Source organism: Balaenoptera acutorostrata, chromosome 6, assembly GCF_949987535.1.
Source record: "Balaenoptera acutorostrata chromosome 6, mBalAcu1.1, whole genome shotgun sequence".
Lineage (NCBI taxonomy): Eukaryota > Metazoa > Chordata > Mammalia > Artiodactyla > Balaenopteridae > Balaenoptera > Balaenoptera acutorostrata.
Window position 1 is genome coordinate 20,706,818 of NC_080069.1, and position 22,993 is coordinate 20,729,810.

General features: G+C 39.7%; 1 long non-coding RNA gene across 1 annotated transcript in view; it reads left to right on the forward strand.

Moving 5' to 3' along the window:
• Nucleotides 1–4,730: 4,730 nt before the first annotated feature.
• LOC103012951 (uncharacterized) overlaps nucleotides 4,731–22,993 on the forward strand; it is a 62,420-nt gene continuing 44,157 nt past the window's right edge. Inside the window, exon 1 of the long non-coding RNA XR_452078.2 lies at nucleotides 4,731–4,766. This is a non-coding gene — a long non-coding RNA (uncharacterized LOC103012951). The remainder of the gene's footprint in view (nucleotides 4,767–22,993) is intronic.

A 22,993-nucleotide genomic window follows, 5' to 3' on the forward strand; every position in this document is an offset into this window, starting at 1 on the left:
TGCACTTAGTCACAAATTGCAGTTGCTGGCCTGCCTTGAGTCATGTCCATCTGCCCCTTGATGGACATGACCACCACATAATCAGGCCCCCCATGGGGGGACAGGTGTCAAGCCAAAGGGAGCTGATTGGGAAGTCCCAGATTGGACATCTGCTCTTTTGAGAAGTCCTTTTGGTCGGGCCCACAGCCCCGGCAGACCTTCCCTCCTTGCTTTTCCCAACAATAGAAGAAAGGATGCTTCCAGACACTTCTTCTTTTTTTAATTAAAAAAAAAAAAATTTAACATCTTTATTGGAGTATAATTGCTTTACAATGGTGTGTTAGTTTCTGCTTTATAACAAAGTGAATCAGCCATACATATACATATATCCCCATATCTCCTCCCTCTTGTGTCTCCCTCCCACCCTCCCTATCCCAACCCCCAGGTGGTCGCAAAGCACCGAGCTGATCTACCTGTGCCATGCGGCTGCTTCCCAGTAGCAATCTGTTTTACATTTGGTAGTATATGTAAGTCCATGCCACTCTCTCACTTCGTCCCAGCTCACCCTTCCCCCTCCCTGCTTTCAGACACTTCTGGCTGCCACAGCCAGGCTGTCTCTCTTTGAGAGCCACAGACACCCCTGAGGCTGAGTTGGGAGCTGAATGCCTGCCCTCTGAAAGCTCTGCCGGGACTCTCTGGGTGGAAGCCATGGTTTCCAAGGGGACAAAGTGACCTGCAAAAGATGTGTCCAGATGATGCCCAGATAAGCCTGGGCCATGCTCAGGGGAGGACAGCTCAGAGAGAGTGACAGCTTTGCATATGAGGCAGGAGGCTGTAAAAGAAAACATGAGGCTGGCTGGCTTCACTCCAGATGAGTGGCAGACAGCAGTGGTTACAATGCTGAGATGGGACTGGCTAGACTGGAATTTCCCACTCCACCTTGATAAGCTGTGTGATGCTGAGAAAGTGGCTGATCTCACTCTGCCTCAGTTTCTTCCCCCATCGAATGGAGATAACTACCCAGATTGTTAGGAGGACTAAGTGAACTATGTGAAATGCTTGGACCGACGACCTTACCCATGTGGGTGTTAATGGATGTTCATCAGCTGTTGTTACTTACTGGGTGAGACCTCATGCACAACCTGCTGTGCCCGGACACCCCAGTGCTCCCTCTGTGTGAGCTGCTCTCACATGCTCACCTAGACCTATGCTGTCCAACATTGCAGTCTCTATCCACATGTGGCCACTTATATTAAATTTAAATTTGTTAAAGTGAAATTAGCCCGAAAATTGAGTTCCTCCATGCTCAATAGTCACATGTGGCTAGTGGCTACTATGCTGGCCGTCACCAATACAGAACATTTCCATCTTTGCAGAAAGCTCTGTTGGAGAGCTCTGATCTAGACAGAAGCAAATGGACAGGGAGGTGTTGCTTACCTGCCTGCCCACCTGAGTCAGGTAGGAGCATTTCTAGAACTCATCAGGTACCCTGTGGGGCGGGTCTACCACATGGTCACAGATGGGGAGGAACCCCTAAACTCCAACAAATCAGAGACAGATGCTTGACTGCCATGACGGATGCTTGATGTGCCCTTGCCAATGTTTGAGCCAATTTCAGGGAGCGCAGTGGGGAGCCAGCCGACATGCAACAGTACTGGCCATGGGAAGAAGGAACCAGGCCTGAGAAGTGAGGTGGATCCTCAGACCCAGAGCAAGTCTGTCTCAGGGGCTGCTTTGTGTTGCTGGAATTTAGCTTACAAGTGTGGGTCAAAATGTAAAGTCACCACCAAAAAGCAAACAGCTCCCGCCCCACACTTCCCAACGACAAATGAAAAACAGGGCTTAAATTGATCAGAAAGGCAATTTACAGTTCATTTAGTATTGCAGATTTTGCACAATGACACAAATTCCCGATATCTGAAAATGTTACCTCCTACTGATGTAGAGAGAAAGGGGAGCATAGCATTTTCTTGAGGAGGAATAGAGGAGTGAGGCTGGCAGGGAGAAAGGACAGCAGTAGTAACAATAATAATATAGCAAAAGCAGATCATAATCACGAAGCATGTTAAATATTTCAGGCCCATTTCCAAATAATAGGTGTGTATTTATGCATTAAAAGCTGATGGCAACTCCCTGGGGTAGGTGCGGCTATTATCCTTGTTTTACAGATGGGGAAACTGAAGCAGACAAGTTAGGTGATTTGCTCAAGATCACACAGCCACTAAGAAACAGAACTGGATTCAAATGTAGGTGTGGACTCCAAAGTTTGAAGACTTGTCCACCTGCTCTGTTGCCGGAATTTTAATATTCTGCCCCTCAGAATGTCTGGGAGATGATCCCAGAGACCTGGGATCACCTACCTCTCACCTTCTCTGAGAGGTATGTTGATAGACGGATGCTTCCCTGGTTGGTGAGCAGTATTTATAATACTAGTATGTTTTATGTGCTTTCATGTGTATATCAGAAGTCATAAACTAGTGGCCTGTTGTCTTCTTTTTCTTTTTTTTTTTCTTTTCATTTTTTTGGCCTAAAGAATTTTTTGGGGAAAAGTAGTATTTTCTCACTTCCAGGTTTTCTTGAAAGATGGGAGTCTCTGGCAACCCTATGCACATTTTTTTACGTGGTGGAATTGAGACTCGAGGCTACATTTAAACAGTGTACCCCCTTCCTCCCTACCCTCAGCCACTCACACATTTCTCCTGCTCTTTTTTACAGCTTTTTAGAGATACAATTGACATACAAATAATCACACATTTTTAAGGATACAGTTTGGCGGGTTTTGATATATGCATACATCTGTAAAACCAATCAAGATAATGAACATATCCATCATCCCCAAACTTTCCTGCACCCTTTTGCATCCTTCCCTCCCACCCCGAGGCAACTACTGGTCTACTTTCTGTCACTGTAGTTTATTTCACCTTTTCTAGAATTTTACGTAAATAAAACCACATAGTATATACCCTTTTATCTGGCTTCTTTCACTCAGCATCACTGCTTTAGGATGTACCCATTTTGTTCCCTTCTATTCCTTTTGGTTGTGAAGCTGTATTCCATTGTATGGACATACCACAGTCTGTTTATCCATTTCTCTGTGGCTGGACATCCTGGTGGCTTCCAGTTTGGGACTATTTCAAATCAAGCTGCTGTGAACATCTGTGCGCAATTCTTTGTGTGAGCACAAGCTTCCAGGTCTCCTGGGTAAATATATAGGAGAAGAATGGCTGAATCATATGGTAGGTATATTTAATTTTTTTAAAAAAACTGCCAAATTGTTTTCCAAAGTAGGTGGATTGCATGTACATGGCAGGCACCTGCTGACATTTGCATTTGCCGCCCGTGATTTGTTTAATAGTTGGTGTGACAAAGCTGTGAGCACAGACGAGAAGGGTGAATGCCTGGAGAGCCAAACGGGATTTTTGTTGCTTTTACACAGAATACTATCATTAATATGATAGTATATGGAGCAGTGTGCTGTTCAAAGAGCTTTCACATAGATTATTTAATGTGATCTGAAATCATGATTGTATCTAGGTAGAGTTTTGATGTCACATATAGTGAGCTCCTTCCTTACAACAAGACAGAATCTGGACATGTAGAAACACCTTTCTGTGAAACCATCAGAGAACTAAGGTCACAGGACAAATGCCACTGTGAAGACAGACAGGTGTCTGCAGGGAGACACGGCAGCTAGACATTGCTTGTCTCAGGTAGAAACCACCAAAGAAGCCAGTAGAAACATTAAAGTAGACGTGTGGATGAATTGTGTAGACTAGCAGAAAAGTGTGGGACTCCTGGGGGCTGCAAGCACAGAAGGACTTCTACCATTTGCTGAGCAGAATCTGAAATGACAAGAAATAATGGCAGGGCTGCAGCTTCCCAGGCCAAATGGGGGCTTGTAATGTGAGGTTGCTTGCAGTTAGAAGGGTCTGTTGGGTCCTAGCAAACAGCAGCTCCTGAAGCCTGTTCCTTGGAGGAGAAGGCGGCGTTTTGTAGAAAATGGGTAATGGTGTCAGCTCTCACTCAGTACAGACCACAGATGTATTTGAAATACATCTGACAGATGGACACACATTCAACAGGAGTTGAAGAGTGGGGCAGTCCTTACATTTAACACATATGCACTGAATGTGCTCTGCTGAGGGCTTGGGTACAATGGTGATAGATACCTAAATAGGTCATTATCAACTATGGGGAAACCACTCAGGATGGACCTGACTTTTGGATCACACAGCCTTCACAGAGGAAATGATATTTGACTTTGGCCATTTCCAAGAAGAATTAATGAGGGCCAGGTGGAGAAGGGCTCAGAAGGAAAGGGGGGAGGGAGAAGGCGAAGTCCCTGGATCCAAGGCAGAGGGTCAGAAGGAGATGTGGGTATTACCAAATTCAGGATGCTGAAACAGTGCATGCCTATAGAGAGTTCTGAGTTTATTCCAATTCCCAATTAAATCACAGCATTCAGGAAGCATGCTGTTGTGATTGCTGGATCCCATGGGTGGGCCCGGGGGTAAAGGCTGTGCAAAGACATATAGGATGAGCCCCTGGGGTCAGGTGGGGTCCCTTATTTCCATGGATCTGGAAACTCACAGCTGTTCCTCCACCCAGATTCCACCCGTAAATGTCACTGTCTCTTGAAAAGATTATCGTGAAAATGTAGAGAGAATATAATCAGCACTCGTGTGCCCACCATCCAGTTTCACATGAATTCATATTTTGCCATTTTTGCTTTCAGATGTTTTCCTTTTGAGAAATGAAGTGTGGCTGGCAGAATTGATGCTCCCTTGGTAAGTCCCTGATACATGACTCCACCTCTGCTCCATGGGTATGATGTGTCTCTTCCCATGTTTTTATCCCCAACATGTAAGAGAACTGTAGCATGTGGTTTGAACGTTACACAAATGACACTTAAGTGTATGTATCATTCTTCAACTTGCTCTTTCCACTAAGCACAATGCTTTAGAGATTTCTCCATATTGGCATATGATTTTTTATTTTGACTGATGCAAATATTCTATTATGCAACAATACAAACGTTATCTATCATTTCCTTTATTGAGGGATATTTATGATGTTTCCAAATTCCCACTATTTTCAATAATGCCTGAGTGACTCTCTTCGGAGTGGGGGGATGGTAAGTAACCCTTCAGAACGCTGGCTTTCACACTTGGCTTCCACTGTAGTCAGCTAGAGAGCTTAACAACACCTATGCTCTGCCCCTACCCCAGAGTGCCTGCAGCATTCTGTACGGGGCTGTGGTAGGAGGTCATGCAGGACACAGTGGACCCTCGACCTGAGTTCAGGGACCATGGAGGACTCAGGCAAGAGGGCGAAGCACATCTGTGATGCTCCAACATAGCTCCCAGCCCATCTGTGCCTGAATGTGGAGGGCGTCAACATAAAATGAACACTCCCAAGCTTTGACCAGGCTGTGTGTGTGCATCAGACTCCTGACTGCTTTAGTTCTCCAATGTCCCTCAACGCTGGCTGCCTATGGCTCTAGAAAGGACCAGGGAGCTTTTTTTTGTGTTTTCTGCAATCCCGAGGCAAAGGCACATTTGTGCCACTGCAAGCAGTGTCAGTCTCGGATCCTGGTTGACTTTGGACTGAGACTGGTCCCCACGGAGGGTAGAGAGGAGGGAGGGAGAAGGAGAGGGAGTGAAAGTCATCTTTAAATCAAGAATTCCCGATTTGTTTGGCACATGTGGGTGTAACGCCGTCTCCAACAGAACATCCTTTACTAAAGTAGGATATGAAGTGAGTATGTATACATTTGCATTAAGCTTTGGATTCTCGAAGGGCCAGGGCTACCAAAGGTTAAGAAAGGCTGCTGTTTTATACACAGTCGTATATATATGTCAATCCCAATCTCCAGTTCATCTCATCCCCCTTCCCCCCCTTGGTATCCATACATTTATTCTCTATGTCTGTGTCTCTATTTCTGCTTTGCAAATAAGTTCATCTGTATCGTTTTTCTAGATTCCACATATAAGCGATATTATACGATATTTTTCTCTTTCTGACTTACTTCACTCTTTATGACATTCTCTAGGTCTATTGAGAACCTACTGTATTTGTATAGCACAGGGGACTCTACTCAATGCTCTGTGGTGACTTAAATGGGAAGGAAATCCAAAAAAAGAGGGGATATATGTATATGTATAGCTGATTCACTTTGCTGTACAGCAGAAACTAACACAACATGGTAAAGCAAAGATATGCCAATAAAAATTAATTAAAATACAAAAAGCTGCTGTTGAGGTGTCAAAGTCTAAAAGGACATGCTCTGAGCTCTGAGCCCCCAGGCCTGTGTGTCTAGACTCAGGACTGGATGTGGGCTTTGACCAGGACCTCACATATCCAGGATCTGACCTGCCTCGCATCTGTTTGAATACTTTGTGGTCATATTTCATTTAAAGTTAATTGACTAAACCACAAATTTAACTGAAGGTATTCCTTGGATAACATTCTAGATCTGATTTTTTTCTAAAACAGGCAACTCGATTGGAAATTATAAGGGGAAAATATCTTAAAGAACAAATGTTCAGTGCCAAGCAGCTGAGCTGAAATACAATTTCACTTTCATGACTAATTGTGTTTCCAGCACTATCCAGCTGCTGGGAGTTTACAAAAAGAGGGTGATGTAATGGCTCTGTCTCCATGGATATCTGAAGGTAAAAGAAATTTGTCATCTCACATTTTCCAGTAATTTCTTGCTGAAAATATTAGCAGCCTAAAAATGGGACATTTCTCACTAGTATTTGGAATGGCTGGTTTCACAGTGAGGGGCCTATAGGGTATAAAGGGGCACCAGCTGCACCATGTCAAAGCCCATGGCCGTGCCCACCCCATTGGGTGACATGTTAAGCCATGTTGTGGGGACAATGACACCAATTCATAGATATGCAGCAGACCTGACTGGAAGGAGTATTGGAGAAAATCCAGATCAACCCTTCAGTTTGAAGATGAAGAGAAGGGCTGAGACACCCAGGTTAGTCTGAAATCATCAATTCCACCTGGCGGGGCTCCTGGCAACCTGTGCTCCTGTGCTCTTGGGGCTGCTGGAACTCAGAGACATTGGCTTGTTGAGTTCTAGCATGGTCCCCGTCCTCTTCCTATAGCTCCCCTGGCTGAGTCAGCTTCACTCCTTCCTGTCCCTGGGCTCAGGCCCACAGAGCTGCAGTGATGGAGGAGCTCAGGCCCACACACCCCTGGCTTTATCCCTGGGATGGGTATGAGCAGGTTATTTAATCTGCAGGAAGTCTCCTTTCCTCTGTGCTATCTACATGCATTCTACAATGTTAATTGCTTCTAGATGAATCTGTCTCCCCATCACAGTTGAACTGTCTCCATAAAAGGGCTTGTGGGAGTTCTGACCCCCAGCACCTCAGAATGTGACCTTATTTGGAGACAGTTTCTTTTTTAAAAAAATTATTTATTTATTTTTGGCTGTGTTGGGTCTTTGTTTCTGTGCGAGGGCTTTCTCTAGTTGCGGCAAGCGGGGGCCACTCTTTATCGCGGTGCGCGGGCCTCTCACTATCGCGGCCTCTCTTGTTGCGGAGCACAGGCTCCAGATGCGCAGGCTCAGTAGTTGTGGCTCACGGGCCCAGGTGCTCCGCGGCATGTGGGATCTTCCCAGACCAGGGCTCGAACTCGTGTCCCCTGTATTGGCAGGCAGATTCTCAACCACTGCGCCACCAGGGAAGCCCTGGAGACAGTTTCTTTACAGAGGTAATTTAGTTAAAATGAGGTCATTGGGGTGGACCCTAGTCTAATATGAAGTCCTTATATAAAGAGGAAATTAAGACACAGAGACACTCACACAGAGGGAGCACCAAGTGAAGATAGGGAGAATATGACCTTCTGCCGGCCAAGGATAGAGGATTCAGGAGGAATCAGCTCTGCCCATACTTTGATCTTCCAGCCTTCAGAACTGTGAGAGAATATACCTCTGTTGTTTCACTCCCCAGACTGTGGTACTTTGTTACAGCAACCATAGCAAACTCATACACTCCCTTACTTCAGGGGAATCAGTTTCTGTACCATGTGGACTCTGGGTGAGGTGACTACCAGAGTGAGAAATACTGGGATCTCCTGGAGTAGTGGGCTCTGGGATGCTGTAGCTTCTATCAGGGCTCTCGTTGGGCCCCGGGGCCAAGTTGTTGCCAAACAAACACAGGTGGCCCAGGACATCCTCCATCGTCCCTTCTCCACCCATCCACTGACTGTAGAATGGTCACTGTACTCCTTAGAAAGTTCCAGGTGTTGTCTGTGTGTCTGTCTGTCCTTAGTGTTTAAAGGGACTTTAGAAACCATCTAGTCTGACTTCTCCTTTAATAAAAGGATTGGAAACCAATATGTGACTTTTACCATGAGTCTGCCCTGGGTAAGATGTCCTCTACAAAGGCCCCCATTCTTGTGCTCCACTTCTTTGTTTTGGCAGAAGAAAGATCTGGTAGATAACTTACTCATCTTTTATGGCCGGCCATGCATCATCTCACAACACTCCCGTTACACTGCCTTCCTGTGCATCTAGCATCCCCACCAGATGTCCAGGGATGACACAGATATCAACTTTAGTGGTAAGCACAGTGGCAGCTGTGCCAGGGTCCCCAGGCCAACCTGGACAGTAGGGGCATGTTCCCAGACACCCTCCTCCCTCCCTGGGTACTCTCTTTCTGCTGGGAGCCCTCTTCCCTGGATTGCTAGTGATCCTAGTAATCCTACCTGGGTCCCTCAAGCCCCTCCCCAGTGGGTCTGACTTGACCCCTGGTCATCCCCAGCTATAAGCACAGCGACACGTGTGCACGCACACGCACACACACACACACACACACACACACATGTGACCTCTTTCTTGCCACAGATCAAACACAACCAGAAAACAATACAGGGGTGTGTGTGTGTATGCAGGCATGTATGTGTCTTTTAATAATTGAAATAATTCATACTAAAAGGGCTTAATTATTTTAAGACATTTTGCATATAAAGAAGTGAGCTAATTAACCCAAAGTTCTATTTATTTGGCAAAAAGTTTAAAAAGTATTCATTTTAAGCTAGATTTCTGACTTTTCAAAACAAAGTTTTGTTTTGTAAAAGTATCATAAGTGAATATGGCGAAACTCCAGAGTGTATGGCAGGAAATGAAACAAAGTATGTACGTTTCCCTCACACACTTCCCTCCACCCTCAGTTTTAAGCCCTCCACTTGGAAGGGGCCACTATTAGGCAGTCTCCTATGAAAACTTCCAGAAGAATGCTATGCACATGGCTGTGTATAGATGCCTTTAAAATCTGTACACATGGAATCATTTTATACCATTATTCACACACCCTAGGCCCTTGCTTTTTTTCACTAAATATATCATTCATCTCCGTCTATTACATTCCCATATACAGATTGACCAAAGTGTTTAATAAATATGTTGATAAATGGCTTAATTGTTATCATATAAAAATGTGGAATGTTTTCTGGAATGGATAGCATAACTGTTAATGATTCCTGATTGATGGCTCTTTAGGTTGTTTCTCTGCTTTGCTTTATTTTTGCTCTTATAGACAATAATGAAAAGACTATCCTTCCACATCTATCTAGTCATAATTTTTGTGACCATACTTGTAGGAAAAATTCCTAACAGGGAAATTGCTGAGTCAGAGGAGATTTTGTTTTAAAACTTCAATGGATATTGCCAAATCACCTTCCAAAGAATCACACTAATTTATATCCCCATATTCAGGTTATGAGTCTCCTTAATTGCCTACAGCCTCACCCACATATTGGGCGTTATTCAAATTTTTAATCAAGGCCCATCTGATAGTTAAAACAAGGTACTCTGTGGTTAAGATGTGCTTGTATTAAATCATGAATGAGGTTTACAATCTCTCATTTGTTTATTACCCAGTTTTACTTCTTGTTTGCAAAATGCTTCTGCTCAATTTTCTGTATGACGGTTCATCTTTGTCATAGGGATCCATGTAAGCCCCTTGGAAAAGAATTAGTCACTTGTCAAATATGACAGATATTTCTTTCCAGATCATCATTTTTCAAAACTTTGTTTCTCTACACAGAATTTAATTTTTTCACATAGTCTAAGTTTTAAAAAATCTTTTCCATATTGGCTTTTGCTTAGGGCTGCTGATTTTAATGATGGGAGAACTTGTTTTTAGGCTCATTGTTTGTCTAATTAATCCTCTTCCAATGCCAGAAAAGCTATCTTCAGTTAACACTTCAATACTCTACTCTTTAATGATTACTGACTACTGATCTAAAATAAGAAGCTTAAAAAACAGAAACAAAAAATAATTGAGACAAACAATGGCTTCAAATTCTATATTAGAGAAAATGTTCTGATTTCAAAATGCACAGAATGTGTTTAAAAATAATTGTTAGAAGTTAAAGAAGACCTAAACAGATGTAAAGACATTCCATGCTAATGGATAGGAAGACTCAATATTGTTAAGATGTCAATACTATCTACAGACTCAATGCAATCCTCCTCAAAGTTCCAATGGCCCTTTTTGCAGAAGTGGAAAAGCTGATCCTAAAATTAATATGGAATGACAAGTGGTCCCTGGATAGCCAAAACAATCTTAAAAAGAAAAAAACAAAGTTGGAGGACTCACATTTCAAGATTTCAAAATTTAGTGCAAAGGTATAGTAATAAAAATATTGTGGTACTGGCATGAAGAGAGACATAGAAACCAATGCAATAGAATTGTGGGTTCAGAAATAAACAGACACAACTATGGTCAATTAATTTTCAAAAAGGGTACCAAGTCCATTCAAGGGGAAAACAGTATTCTCTTCAAAAGATGGTGGGAAGCAGCCACATAGCACAGAGAGATCAGCTCGGTGCTTTGTGACCACTTAGAGGGGTGGGATAGAGAGGGTGGGAGGGAGACACAAGAGGGAGGAGATATGGGGATATATGTATGTGTATAGCCAATTCACTTTGTTATAAAGCAGAAACTAACACCCATTGTAAAGCAATTATACTTCAATAAAGATGTTAAAAAAAAAAAAAAGATCGTGCTGAGACAACTGCATATACACATGTAAAAGAATGGAGTTGGACCCCTACCTCACACCATGTACAAAAATTCACTAACAATGGATCAGTGTCCTAAATATGAACAAAAATCATAAAATTCTTAGAAGAAAACATAGGGATAAATCTTCATGACCTTGGATTTAGCAATAGATTCTTAGATAGGATGCCAAAAGCATAAGCAGCAAAAGAAAAAAAATAAACTGGACTTCATCAAAATTAAAAACTTTTGTGCATCAAAGAACATTATCAAGAAAGTAAAAAGATAACCCATAGGATAGGAAAATATTTGGAAATCGTATAACTAATAAGGGATTACCATCTAGAATTTATAAAGAACTTCTAAAACTCAACAGCAAAAAGACAAACAACCCAATTAAAAAATGACAAAGGGGGCTTCCCTGGTGGCGCAGTGGTTGAGAATCTGCCTGCTAATGCAGGGGACACGGGTTCGAGCCCTGGTCTGGGAAGATCCCACATGCCACGGAGCAGCTGGGCCCGTGAGCCACAATTGCTGAGCCTGCGCGTCTGGAGCCTGTGCCCCGCAACGGGAGGGGCCGCGATGGAGAAAGGCCCGCGCACCGCGATGAAGAGCGGTCCCCGCACCGCGATGAAGAGTGGCCCCCGCTTGCCGCAACTGGAGAAAGCCCTCGCACGAACCGAAGACCCAATACAGACAAAAATTAATTAATTAATTAATTAAAAAGAAAATCCTTAAAAAAAAAAAAAAAATGACAAAGGATGCAAACAGGCATTTTTCCAAAGAAGATATATGAATAGCAAATAAATACATGAAAAAACACTCAACATCATTAGACATAGAGGAAATTCAAATCAAATCACAGTGAGAAACAATTTCACACCTACTATGATGGCTATGAAGGTTCACTGCTTGTGGGATTGTAAAATAATGTAGCTGCTAGGAAAACAATTTGGCAGTTCCTCAAAAGTTAAACATAGAATTACCATATCATGCATAAATGCCACTTTTAAGAATATACACAAAGGAATTAAAGGCAGGGACTTAAACAGATACTTGTATACCAATGACCATTGCAGCACTATTTATAATAGCCCAAAATGGAGGAGACAACCCAAGTATATGTGGTTGGATGAGGGATAAACAAAATGTGCTCTATACATACCATGGAATATGATTCTGTCATAAAAAGAATGAAGTTCTGATATATTCGACAACATGGATGAATCTTGAAGACCTAATGTTAAGTGAAGTAAGCCAGACAGAAAAGAAAAAATAATATATTATTCTACTTAAATGGAATATCTAGAATAAGCAAACTCATAGTGACAGAAAATAGATTATAGGTTACTAGGACTTGGGAAGAGGAGGGAATGGGGAATTATTGCTTAATGGTTACAGACTTACTGTTTGGGGTGATGAAAAAGTTTGGAAATAGATAGTGGTGATGTTTGCACAACACTGTGAATGTAATTAATCCTGCTGAATTGTACACTTAAAATGGTCAAAATGGCAAATTTTATGTTCTCACAATGTGAAAAATAACAATAATTTAATGCACTCCAAACCACTGAATTTTACACTTTAAATGGATATATTGTATGGTATGTAAATTATATTTCAATAAAGTTGTTTAAAAGATTATTGTTGATCTGGCCTAGCTACCCTCAATCATTTCAGATTTCATAATTTTGCAGAGCTACTTAGTGTAAAATGATCATTCCCCTGGAAATGGTGAAAAAAAGAGAAAGCCTTACACTCATGTTCAGAGTTAAAAAGGAATGCCTGGTAACCTCGCTAGCATTTCAGAGCTGGCCTTTGCCACCACTCTTTGGGATACAGAGCTAAGTGAAAAGCGTGTCTAGTACCTCAGGTCAACTCTCAGGGCCTCAGTTTCTTCTTCAGAAAAGTTAGAGGCTGGAAAGAGGGGTCTGCGGCCCATGATTGTTTGTTGTAGGAGTTAGCAGAGAACCTGGGTGACCCTGGCCATCCATTTCCCTCTATCAGCTCTTCCATTCGTCTTTCATTCCTTCATGCCAAAGGATGACAGGTACTTGATACCTGAGCCGTCAGCAGTGAGTGGACGCCAGCTCACCTCCCCGCCCCCAGTGTGAATCTGCCAGATTAGGTAGTTGGGGCACTTTCAGGCCATTTCATCTGCACCAGTTTCCACCAAGGCACCAAGAAGAAGCCACATGTTTCAAGGGCACACATAGGCACACACTGTCACACTTCACTGTGCGGGGAAATCAAGGCAGGCCCCCTGTTAGAGCAAGACTGTTACCAATTGCTGAGAGGGGTTCAGTTACACATAGATTTATTTTCTTTAACTTGGCCTTGGTTAGAGTCAATTTTTCTTTCCTGCAGGATAAACTGGATTTACCTTCATAGTTAGCCAGCAAGGCAAGTAAATACTGGAAAAAAGCGGGGGGTAAAGAAAGAAAATTCTGTTTACCTGTGTGAGAGAAGGAAGAGGAAGAAAGGATGTCCCACCCAGACCAGTTTACCCACAGAAGGGTAACAGCACTCAGGACTTAGTGTACTTAATGGCAAAGTTCTTTGTTTTTAACTGTGGTTTTGAGATATAATTCACACATCATAAATTCACCTATTTAAAGTGTGCAATTCAATGGCTTTTAGTATACTCAGAGCTGGGCATCCATCCCTGCAATTAATTTTAGGACATTTACATTAACTCAAAATGAAACCCTGTTCCCCTCAGTCCTCACCCCTCATTTACAACCCCTGCCCAGTCATAGGCAATTATTAATCTACTTTCTGTCTCTATATATTTGCCAATTTTGGAGATTTCACATAAGTGGACTCACACAATATGTGGTCCTTCGTGTGTGGCTTCTTTCACTTAGCGTAATGTTTTCAAGATTTGTCCTTATACATCAGTACTTCATTTCTTTTTATGCCAAATAATAATCTGTTGTGTGGATATAACACATTTTATTTATCTATTCATCAGCTAATGGGTATTTGAGTTGTTTGCACTTTTCAGCTATTATGAATAATGCTGCTATAAAAATTAATGTACACATTTTTGTGTGGACATATGTTTTCATTTCTTTGGGGTATAGACAGAGGAGTGGAATTGCTGGGTCTTGTAGTAACTTTGTGTTTAATCATTTGAGAAATTACCAGACTGTTTTCTAAAGCAGCTGCATCCTTTTATATTCCCACCAGCAGTGTATGAGTCTACCAGTGTGGCAGACCCTTCAGATGTTAAACAGCTACTATATGACCCAGCAATTCCACTTCTAAATGTATATGCAAGAGAAATGAAAACATACATTCACACAAGAGGCTGTGAATGAATATTAATAGAAACATTATTTATTATAGCCAGAAAGCCAGTCCCCAAAGTCACTTATTGTATGATTCCATTTATATGGTTGTCAAGACTAGGCAAATTTATAGAGACAGAAAGTGGATTAGTGGTTGTCAGGGGCTGAGAGGTGGGCACAAGTAGGGAATTAGAGGGAAGGACTCCTAATGGGTACAAGGTTTCTTTTGGGGATGATGAAAATGTTCTAAAATTAGAGTGTGGCAATTGTTGTATAGCTTTGTAAATATACTAAAACTCTTTGAACCGTATATTTTAAATGGGTAAATTTTATGGTATGTCAATTATGTATCAATAAAACTGTTTAAAAAAGAGAGAGGGATACAGAATGAAGCCCCATTACTCTATGTCTCCAGTGTTCCTTCTCTCTAGACACATATTGGGATTTAGTGTCTCTCTCTCATACACACAAGCACACACACACATACATTATGATTGTTTCTTTTCTCTTCATCTATCAAAAACATCAATAATTTGGAAATTCTGTTCCCAGTAAGGAGATAGTATCAAACTCATTGAAATCTCAAGCAGACAGGCAGAGGAAGTTGATCATTAGGACTTTGGTTTCCAGGAGAATAGGGCATGTGGAACTCACATGGGCTTTCTTTCTTCCCATTGTAAATGTATCAAGAGGTGGGTAAAATGTAAGGATTTAAAAAACATGTTTAAGATCCTAGTTCTAGAAGTAGAAAGGGAACTCAGAGCTAGAGTGGAAAACTAGAGCAGATGCTCTAGGACACAGAGTTGGGTATGGGTCATGTGAGCAAAGACTTCAAGGAGGGAGAGAGCCACCTTGTCTAGTAAGGGGAGATGCATCCCCCTAAACAAAGGGCAATGGATGGCTGCCATCTCAGTGATGGGAAGTGAAAACCTCTGCCCAGTGGGCCAGGGATATCACATAAATTCTTGGTTCTGATGAGGCATCTGAGTGGGAAAATAGCACAATGCTAAAGGAAAAGGCTAGGACTAAGTAAGAATGATAGGCTGAACTCTTAAAGAATATGTCTTCCTTCAAGCACACAGGAAACAAGCGGAAGTCTCCACAGATACCAAAATTTGACATCATTAAGTCTACATTCTCAGATATAGATTTTATTAAAATAAAACTAGAAATGCAATGCAATAACTGAAGAGAGCAAAATGTTAGAACTGAATAACACTGAAAATGCTACTATGTCAGAGCATATGGGGTGCAAATAAAGTTATGTATTTATAAGAGATGCATAGCAAAAATAGGTGGAAAATTACCAGGCCAAGATTTAACTGAGAAAATCAGAAAAAGAACAAATGAGCAAATCTAGGAAAAGTAGGAGGAGGGAAATATTAAAGATTATTGCTGAAAACCTCACTGGGCCAAACTCTAGCAAGACGGGATTTATAAAGGGGAAAGTCACAAACAATAGTAGAAAGGAAAAGCAAATATAACTACTGATGGAGGTTTTTAAAATACAATCAGGTTTCCAGTCCAAGATGATGTTGACCTAAAACAATAGAACAGCTAGTTTATTATATCAGCAAAATGGGTTTATTTGGGAACAGTAAAGAATTGCAATATAGGATATGCAATCAATGACAAATCCTAGGCAAGTTTTGAGAATGAAGGAGAGGAACGTTCATTTATAGAGGAGATTGGGGAATTGTGAGTGGCTGTTGTAATGAGAGAGTCCATTGGAGGAAACTGGGAGTTTGAAGTATAGTGGCTTTTCCTTGTCTGAGTTGTGACAGTGTCTCATTGGCTGGGCTGTTGCCAGGCAAGGAGAAAACTTACCTTCCTTCCTTCTGCTGGGTAGTAAAGCAGTAACCTCCTTTCTGTTGGAGATATAAGGTTCATCTTTTCATATTGGGTCTGCAGTTGATATGAAGTGGTAGGGCATGAGAGCTCCTCCTTCTGACCTCCCAACTCCATTTTAAATGAGGTTTCTGTTTATTAATTTTCACAAAGGCAACATAGGAAACTCCTGAACTCACCTCCTCTGGTATCAAATCTACAGTTACACATGAAACAATTTCCTCTGAAAGAAATCCAGAAACTAGTTGAGCAACTCCTACACAATAGGAAAATGAGGGGAAAAAAACAAAACAAAACTCATTGAAAAGGAGCACACTCTCAACTACTGGGAGCCAATGAAAAAAAGAGATTGCTACTTGGGCAATCACAAAGGTTTGCGACAACCAAGAGGAGGACTGGGATGAATGATAAGATTAATCTTCTACACAAGGTAGCTCCATCTAGACTAACAGAGGTAGCTATTTTAGCTAATGCACAGAAGCCAATACAGAGAATAAAGGCAAAAGAAGAAACAGAGAAATATGTTTCAAATAAAAGAACAAGTAAAACTCCAGAAATAGACCTTAATGAAATAGAGATAAGTGATTTATCTGATAAAGAGCCCAAAATAATGGTCTTAAAGATGTTTACTGAGGTCAGAAGACCAATGCATGAACAAAATAAGAATTTCAACAAAAAAATAGAAAATATAAGAAAGTATCAAACACAAATCACAGAGCTGAATAATACAGTAGCTGAACTGAAAAATTCAATTAGAGAGATTCAATGGCAGACTAAATCATGCAGAAGAAACAATCAACAAACTCAAAGACAAGGCAATGGAATTCATCCAATCATGGGAGCAAAAAGAAAAAAAATAATTCAAGAATGAAGATAGCTTAAGGGACTTAAGGGACACCATTGACTACACCAATGTATTCATTATAGGGATCTCAGAAGAAGAGAGAGAGAGAGAGGCAGAAAGTTTACTTAAAGAAATAGAGGCTGAAAATTTCCTTAACTTTGGGAAAGAAACAGACATCCAGATCTAGGAAGCACATAGTCAATAGTTAAAGACAAGGAGAGAACCTTAAAAACAGCAAAGAAAAACAACTTATTGCATACAAGGGAACCCCATAAGACAATCAGAAGATTTTTCAGCAGAACTTTGCAGGCCAGAAGGGAGTGGCATGATATATTCAAAGTGCTGAAAGAGGAAAAAAAAATGCTGACCAAGAATACTCCACCCCGAAAAGTTGTTCTTCAGAATTGGAGGAGAGATAAGAATTTTCCAGACAAACAAAAGCAGAAAAAGTTGATCACCACAGGATTGGCCTTACAAGAAATGTTAAAGGGATTTAATCCAGCTGTAATAAAAGCATGCTAATTAGTAACAGGAAAACACATGAAAGTATAAATCTCACTGATAAAGGTAAATATATAGTTAAATTCAGAATGGTGGTGGGTAAACCACTTATAAGTATAGTAGGAAGGTTAAAAGATAGAATTAATAAAGGTAAATATAACTACAATAATTTATTAATGGATATACAAATTAAAAAGATGTAAATAGTAACATCAAAAATGTAAAACATGTTGGGAGAGAGTAAAAATGGATGCCTTTAGTATGTGTTTGAACTTAAATTGTTGTCAGCTTAAAACAGACTATTATTAACTCTAAGATGTTTTATATAAACCTTGTGGTAACCACAAGAAAAAACACACAGTAGCTACACAAAAGATAAAGTTATCTAAAATAACCACTACAGAAAATCATTAAATCTTAAAGGAAGAGACAAACAGAAGAAAGGAACAAAGGAATTACAAAGCAGCCATAAAACAATGAACAAATATCAATAGTAAGTCCATACTTCTCAATAATTACTTTAAATGTAATGGACTATATTCTCTAATCAAAAGACATAGGGTGGTTGAATGAACAAAAAAACCAAGGCCCAACTATATGCTGCCTACAAGAGACTCATTTAAGCTTTGAGACCACACAGGCAGAAATTGAAGGGATGGAAAAGATATTCCATGCAAATGGAAACCTGAGGAAGGCAGGCATAGCTTGCCTGCCTTATTTATATACTTATATCAGACAAAATAGACTTTATACCAAGGACTTTAATAAGAGACAGAAAAGGTCATTGCATTGATGATAAAGGGGTCAGTTCAACAAAATGATATAATATTTGTAAATATATAGGCATCTACCATAAGAGCACCTCAATATATAAAACAAATATTAACAGACCTGAAAGGAGAAATAGATAGCAATACAATAATATTAGGAGACTTCAATACACCATTTTCAAGATTAGATAGATCATCCAGACAGAAAATCAATAGACATTGGAGTTAAACTACATGTTAGACCAGATGGACTTAACTTTTACAGAACATTCCACCCAATACCAGCAAAATACACATTATTAGCAAGTGCATATTCAAAATTCTCCAGAATAGAATATATGTTAGGCCACAAAACAAGTCTTTATAAATTTAAGAAAACTGAAATCATATCAGGCATCCTTTCTGACCACAATGCTATAAAACTAAAATTCAATTGAAGAAGACCAGAAATTTTACAAATATGTAGAGATTAAACAACAAGCTATTGAATAACCAATGGATCAAAGAAGAAACCAGAAGAGAAATTAAAAAAAAAAATCACGTGAATAAAAATAGAAATACAACATACCATAACTTAAGTGATGCAGCAAAGGCAGTTATATGAAAGAATTGCATAGGGATAAACACCTACATTAAGAAAAATGAAAGACCTCAAATAAACCAGTCATAACTCAAGGAACTAGAAAAAGAACAAACTAAGCCCAATGTTAGTAGAATGAAGGAAATACCGAAGATTGGAGCAGATATTCATGGTCATGGGTTGGAAGACTTAATATTGATAAGGTGTCCATACTAACCAAAGCAATCTACAGATTGAATACAACCCCTATCAAAATACTAGTGACATTTTTCACAGAAATATGAAAAATAATCTTAAAATTTGTAGGAAACCACAGAAGATTCAGAATTGCAAAAGTAATCTTGAGAAAGAACAAAGCTGGAGACACCACATTTCCTGATTTCAAGCTATATTACAAAACTATAGTAATCAAAACAGTATGCCAGTGACATAAAAACAGACACATAGATCAATGGAACAAAATAGAGCCCAGAAAAAATATCCTTGCTTATATGGTCAATTAATTTTTGACAAAGGAGCTAAAGATATATAATGGGAAAAGGACAGTCTCTTTAATAACTCATGCTTGGAAAACTGGACAGCCACAAGCAGAAGAATAAAACTAGACCCCTATCTTATACCTTATACAAAAATAAACTTGAAATCATAAAACTGAAACCATAAAACTCCAAGAAGAAAACATAGTGGGGTGAGCTCCTTGACATCCAATCTTGGCAATGATTTTTTTGGACTTGACACCAAAAACAAAGGCAACAAAATCAAAATGAACAAGTGAGATGCATGAAACTAAAAAGCATCTGACAGGAAAAAAAAATCAACAAAATGAAAAGGCAACCTTTGAAATTGGAGAAAATATTTCCAAACCATCTATTTGATAAGAGGTTAATATCCAAAATGTATAAAGAATTCATAAAACTCAATACCAAAATAAAAATAATCCAATTTAAAAGTGGTCAGAAGTACTGAATAGACATTTTTCCAAAGAAGACTTACAAATGGCCAACAGGTAAAGGAAAAGGTGCTCAACATCACTGATCATCAGAGAAATGTAAATCAAAACCACATTGAGATATTACCTCACATCTGTTAGAATGGCTATCATCAAAAAGACAAGAGATAACAAGTGTTGGCAAGGAGGTGGAAAAAAAGGAATCCTTTTTCACTGTTGGTGGGAAAGTAAATTGGGGTGGCCACTGTGGAAAACAGTATGGGAGGGTCCTCAAAAAATTAAAGATACAACTACCATAAGATCCAACAATTCTTCTTCTGGGTATTTATACAAAGGAAACAAAATCACTATCTCAAAGAGATATCAGCACCTCCATGTTAATTGTAGCGTTATTCACAATAGCCAAGACATGGAAACAACTTAAGTGTCCATCCGTGGATGAATGGGTAAAGAAAATGTGGTATGTGTATACAATAGAACATTATTTAGCTATGAGAAAGAAGGAACTCCTGCCACGTGTGAACCTGGAGGGCATTGTGTTTAATAAAATAAACCAGACAGAGAAAGACAAATACTGAAAAATTGTATGATCTCACTTATATGTGGAATCGAAAAAGAATGAACTCTTAGAAACAGAGAACGGATTGGTGGTTACCAGATACAGGGTGTGGAGGATGGGGGAAATGGGTGAAGGTAGTCAAAAGATACAAACTTCCGTCATTATTTATTAAAAGATAAATAAGTTCTGGGCATGTAACATACAGTACGATGACTATAGTTAACGATATTGTATTGTATATTTGAAAATTGCTAAGACAGTAGATCTTAAAATTTCTCATCACAAGAAAGAAATTTAAGTATGTGAGATACTGCATGTAAACTAAACTTATTGTGGTAATCATTTTGCAATATATACATATATCAAATTGTTAGTTTGTACACCTTAAACTAACACAATACTTTATGTTAATTATATCTCAATAAAACTGGAAAAAAATTGTACTCATTATTATTATTATATTTTAAATTTCATAAATAAAAACTTTGTAGAAAAAATAAATAAAATACAATCTATCTTGAAAATGGACAAAGTCAAACACATTTCTTGAAAAAATCAAATTCTCAATATTGATATAAGAATGAACAGATGCCTGAGGACCTAAATATCTGTGAATAAAAAAATTACTTAAAATTTCTAATTTTACCTAATTATATAAAACAATTGCTGATTCAAAGTTCAGACTCCAAATTGCTTTTATTTGCCTAATTTTTACAAATTGTTCTTTTGCCATTTTCAAAACAAATTGTTTCCACCAAATCTGTACTTCATGTGTACTGCATGGATCTAAAGCTCTCGTTTAATTTATTTTCTCTTCTACCACATTTCTTATGGTAGACAGTAATTATTTTCTAGTACTAGATTTCTTAGAAGATCTTAATAATTGTCAGTACAGAAGCACACCCTTTCCCTAGCATCCTTACTTGGTACATGTGGTTTGGTAGCACAAGCTACTTACTTTAGCTTATGTTACTTTAGCTCTCTCTCTCATTCTCTCTCTCTCTCTGTCTCTCTCTCTTTCATGTGGAAAATGATGCAACCCCATACATAAAAATGACCATATAGGCCACTCTGCCCTGTAGTGTCCCAGTTTATACCTCTTGTCCCTGGTTAATTCAGAGCCCCACTGCCACCCCACACACTATCAAAAGTGACACCCTCTGGTAAACGAGATGGATGCCTGCCAGTTTGGGAATCTTTCTCCCTAATCACGAGGTGAGTGCTGCCTCAGGCAGACCCACAGCTGTCATCTCTACGTTGGAGCTACGTGCAGGCAGGCAGCAGCCTGTATGCAGATTGCATCTAGTGGTTTAACAGGAGAATCCACCCATCCTGAAACTGCCTTTGAAACGGTAGTGTGGGATGTGCATTTGCCAACTGCTGGTCAAGGAAATACACTTATAAACTCATCTGGCAGGCTGAAAAATCCCGCTGTCCATTTGTTCCAGAGCCTCTGCATTTAAGGTAACATTGCTCTCTGGAGGTATGAGATTCATTCATTTGGTGGAGTGGCGTCTGTGCATCTTTCGTGGGCGTTGGGTTCTAATCAGGAAGTGGGGCAAAAATAGTCTGCAGCCGAAATTCCTGCTCAGGATGACTTTTCAGAATGGGGACTGACACCCAATGGTCTTGTGCAGGTGCTTCTTCCTACAGGGATGAGTGGTCCCTCTTCTTTACTAGAGGGCCTCTTGTAATATATGGTCAAAATAGGCATTTTTCGGCCAAGGAATCTCATTTAGAGTTGTGAGATGCTCCCGTTACGAAAAATTAGTTTTGAGGAGTTCTGTTGGTGAGGGGGTTAAAGGAACATGTTTAAACTCCTACATTTTCACTCCCTCTGTGGCTCTCCCACCTACTCGTGGGATCTGTGTCTTCAGCGAGGACTTTGTGGGGGGATACAAATATAATACTTTTTTAAAAAATTGAAGTATAGTTGATTTACAACATCATGTCACATTCAGGTGTACAGCATTCATTTATACATATATATCTATATCTATTCTTTTTCAGATTTTTTCCATTATACAATAGGTTATTACAAAATGTTGAGTATAGTTCACTGTGCTATACAGTAGGTCCTTGTTGGTTATCTATTTTATATATAGTAGTGTGTATATGTTAATCCCAAACTCCTAATTTATCCCTCCTCTCACTCCCCCCCACATTGAGGACTTTTTTAGAACAACAAGAACCGTACGTATATGATCCTATAACAGTGTCAGGAAGAGGTACCCAGCACTTCATGTAAGCCCTGTCAGATTTCCCTGAAGATTTGTCTGCTCTCCTCATTCACAGAGAGCTTTACAGAAGGATTTAGGTCAAATTGCTGCTTCTTTTTAAAACTCTTAGTGAAATTTTTCCTTACTATAAAAGTAATGTAAAAAAATCGTAATCAGTCTGACAATATAGACAGCTATAAAAAAAGTGGAAGATTTCCCCTACTCCTCTCCAGGAAATTAGATCAATGTTTTTATCTTTGTTTGTACAAACATATCATATATAGAATGTATCTTCCTATCCCATTCAGTACTTTAAAAACTTTTATTTTTAATTATAGTAAAATATATATATCATAAAATTTTTAAATGTAGAGTTCAGTAGTGTTAAGTACATTCACACTGTTTTACGACCATCACCACCATC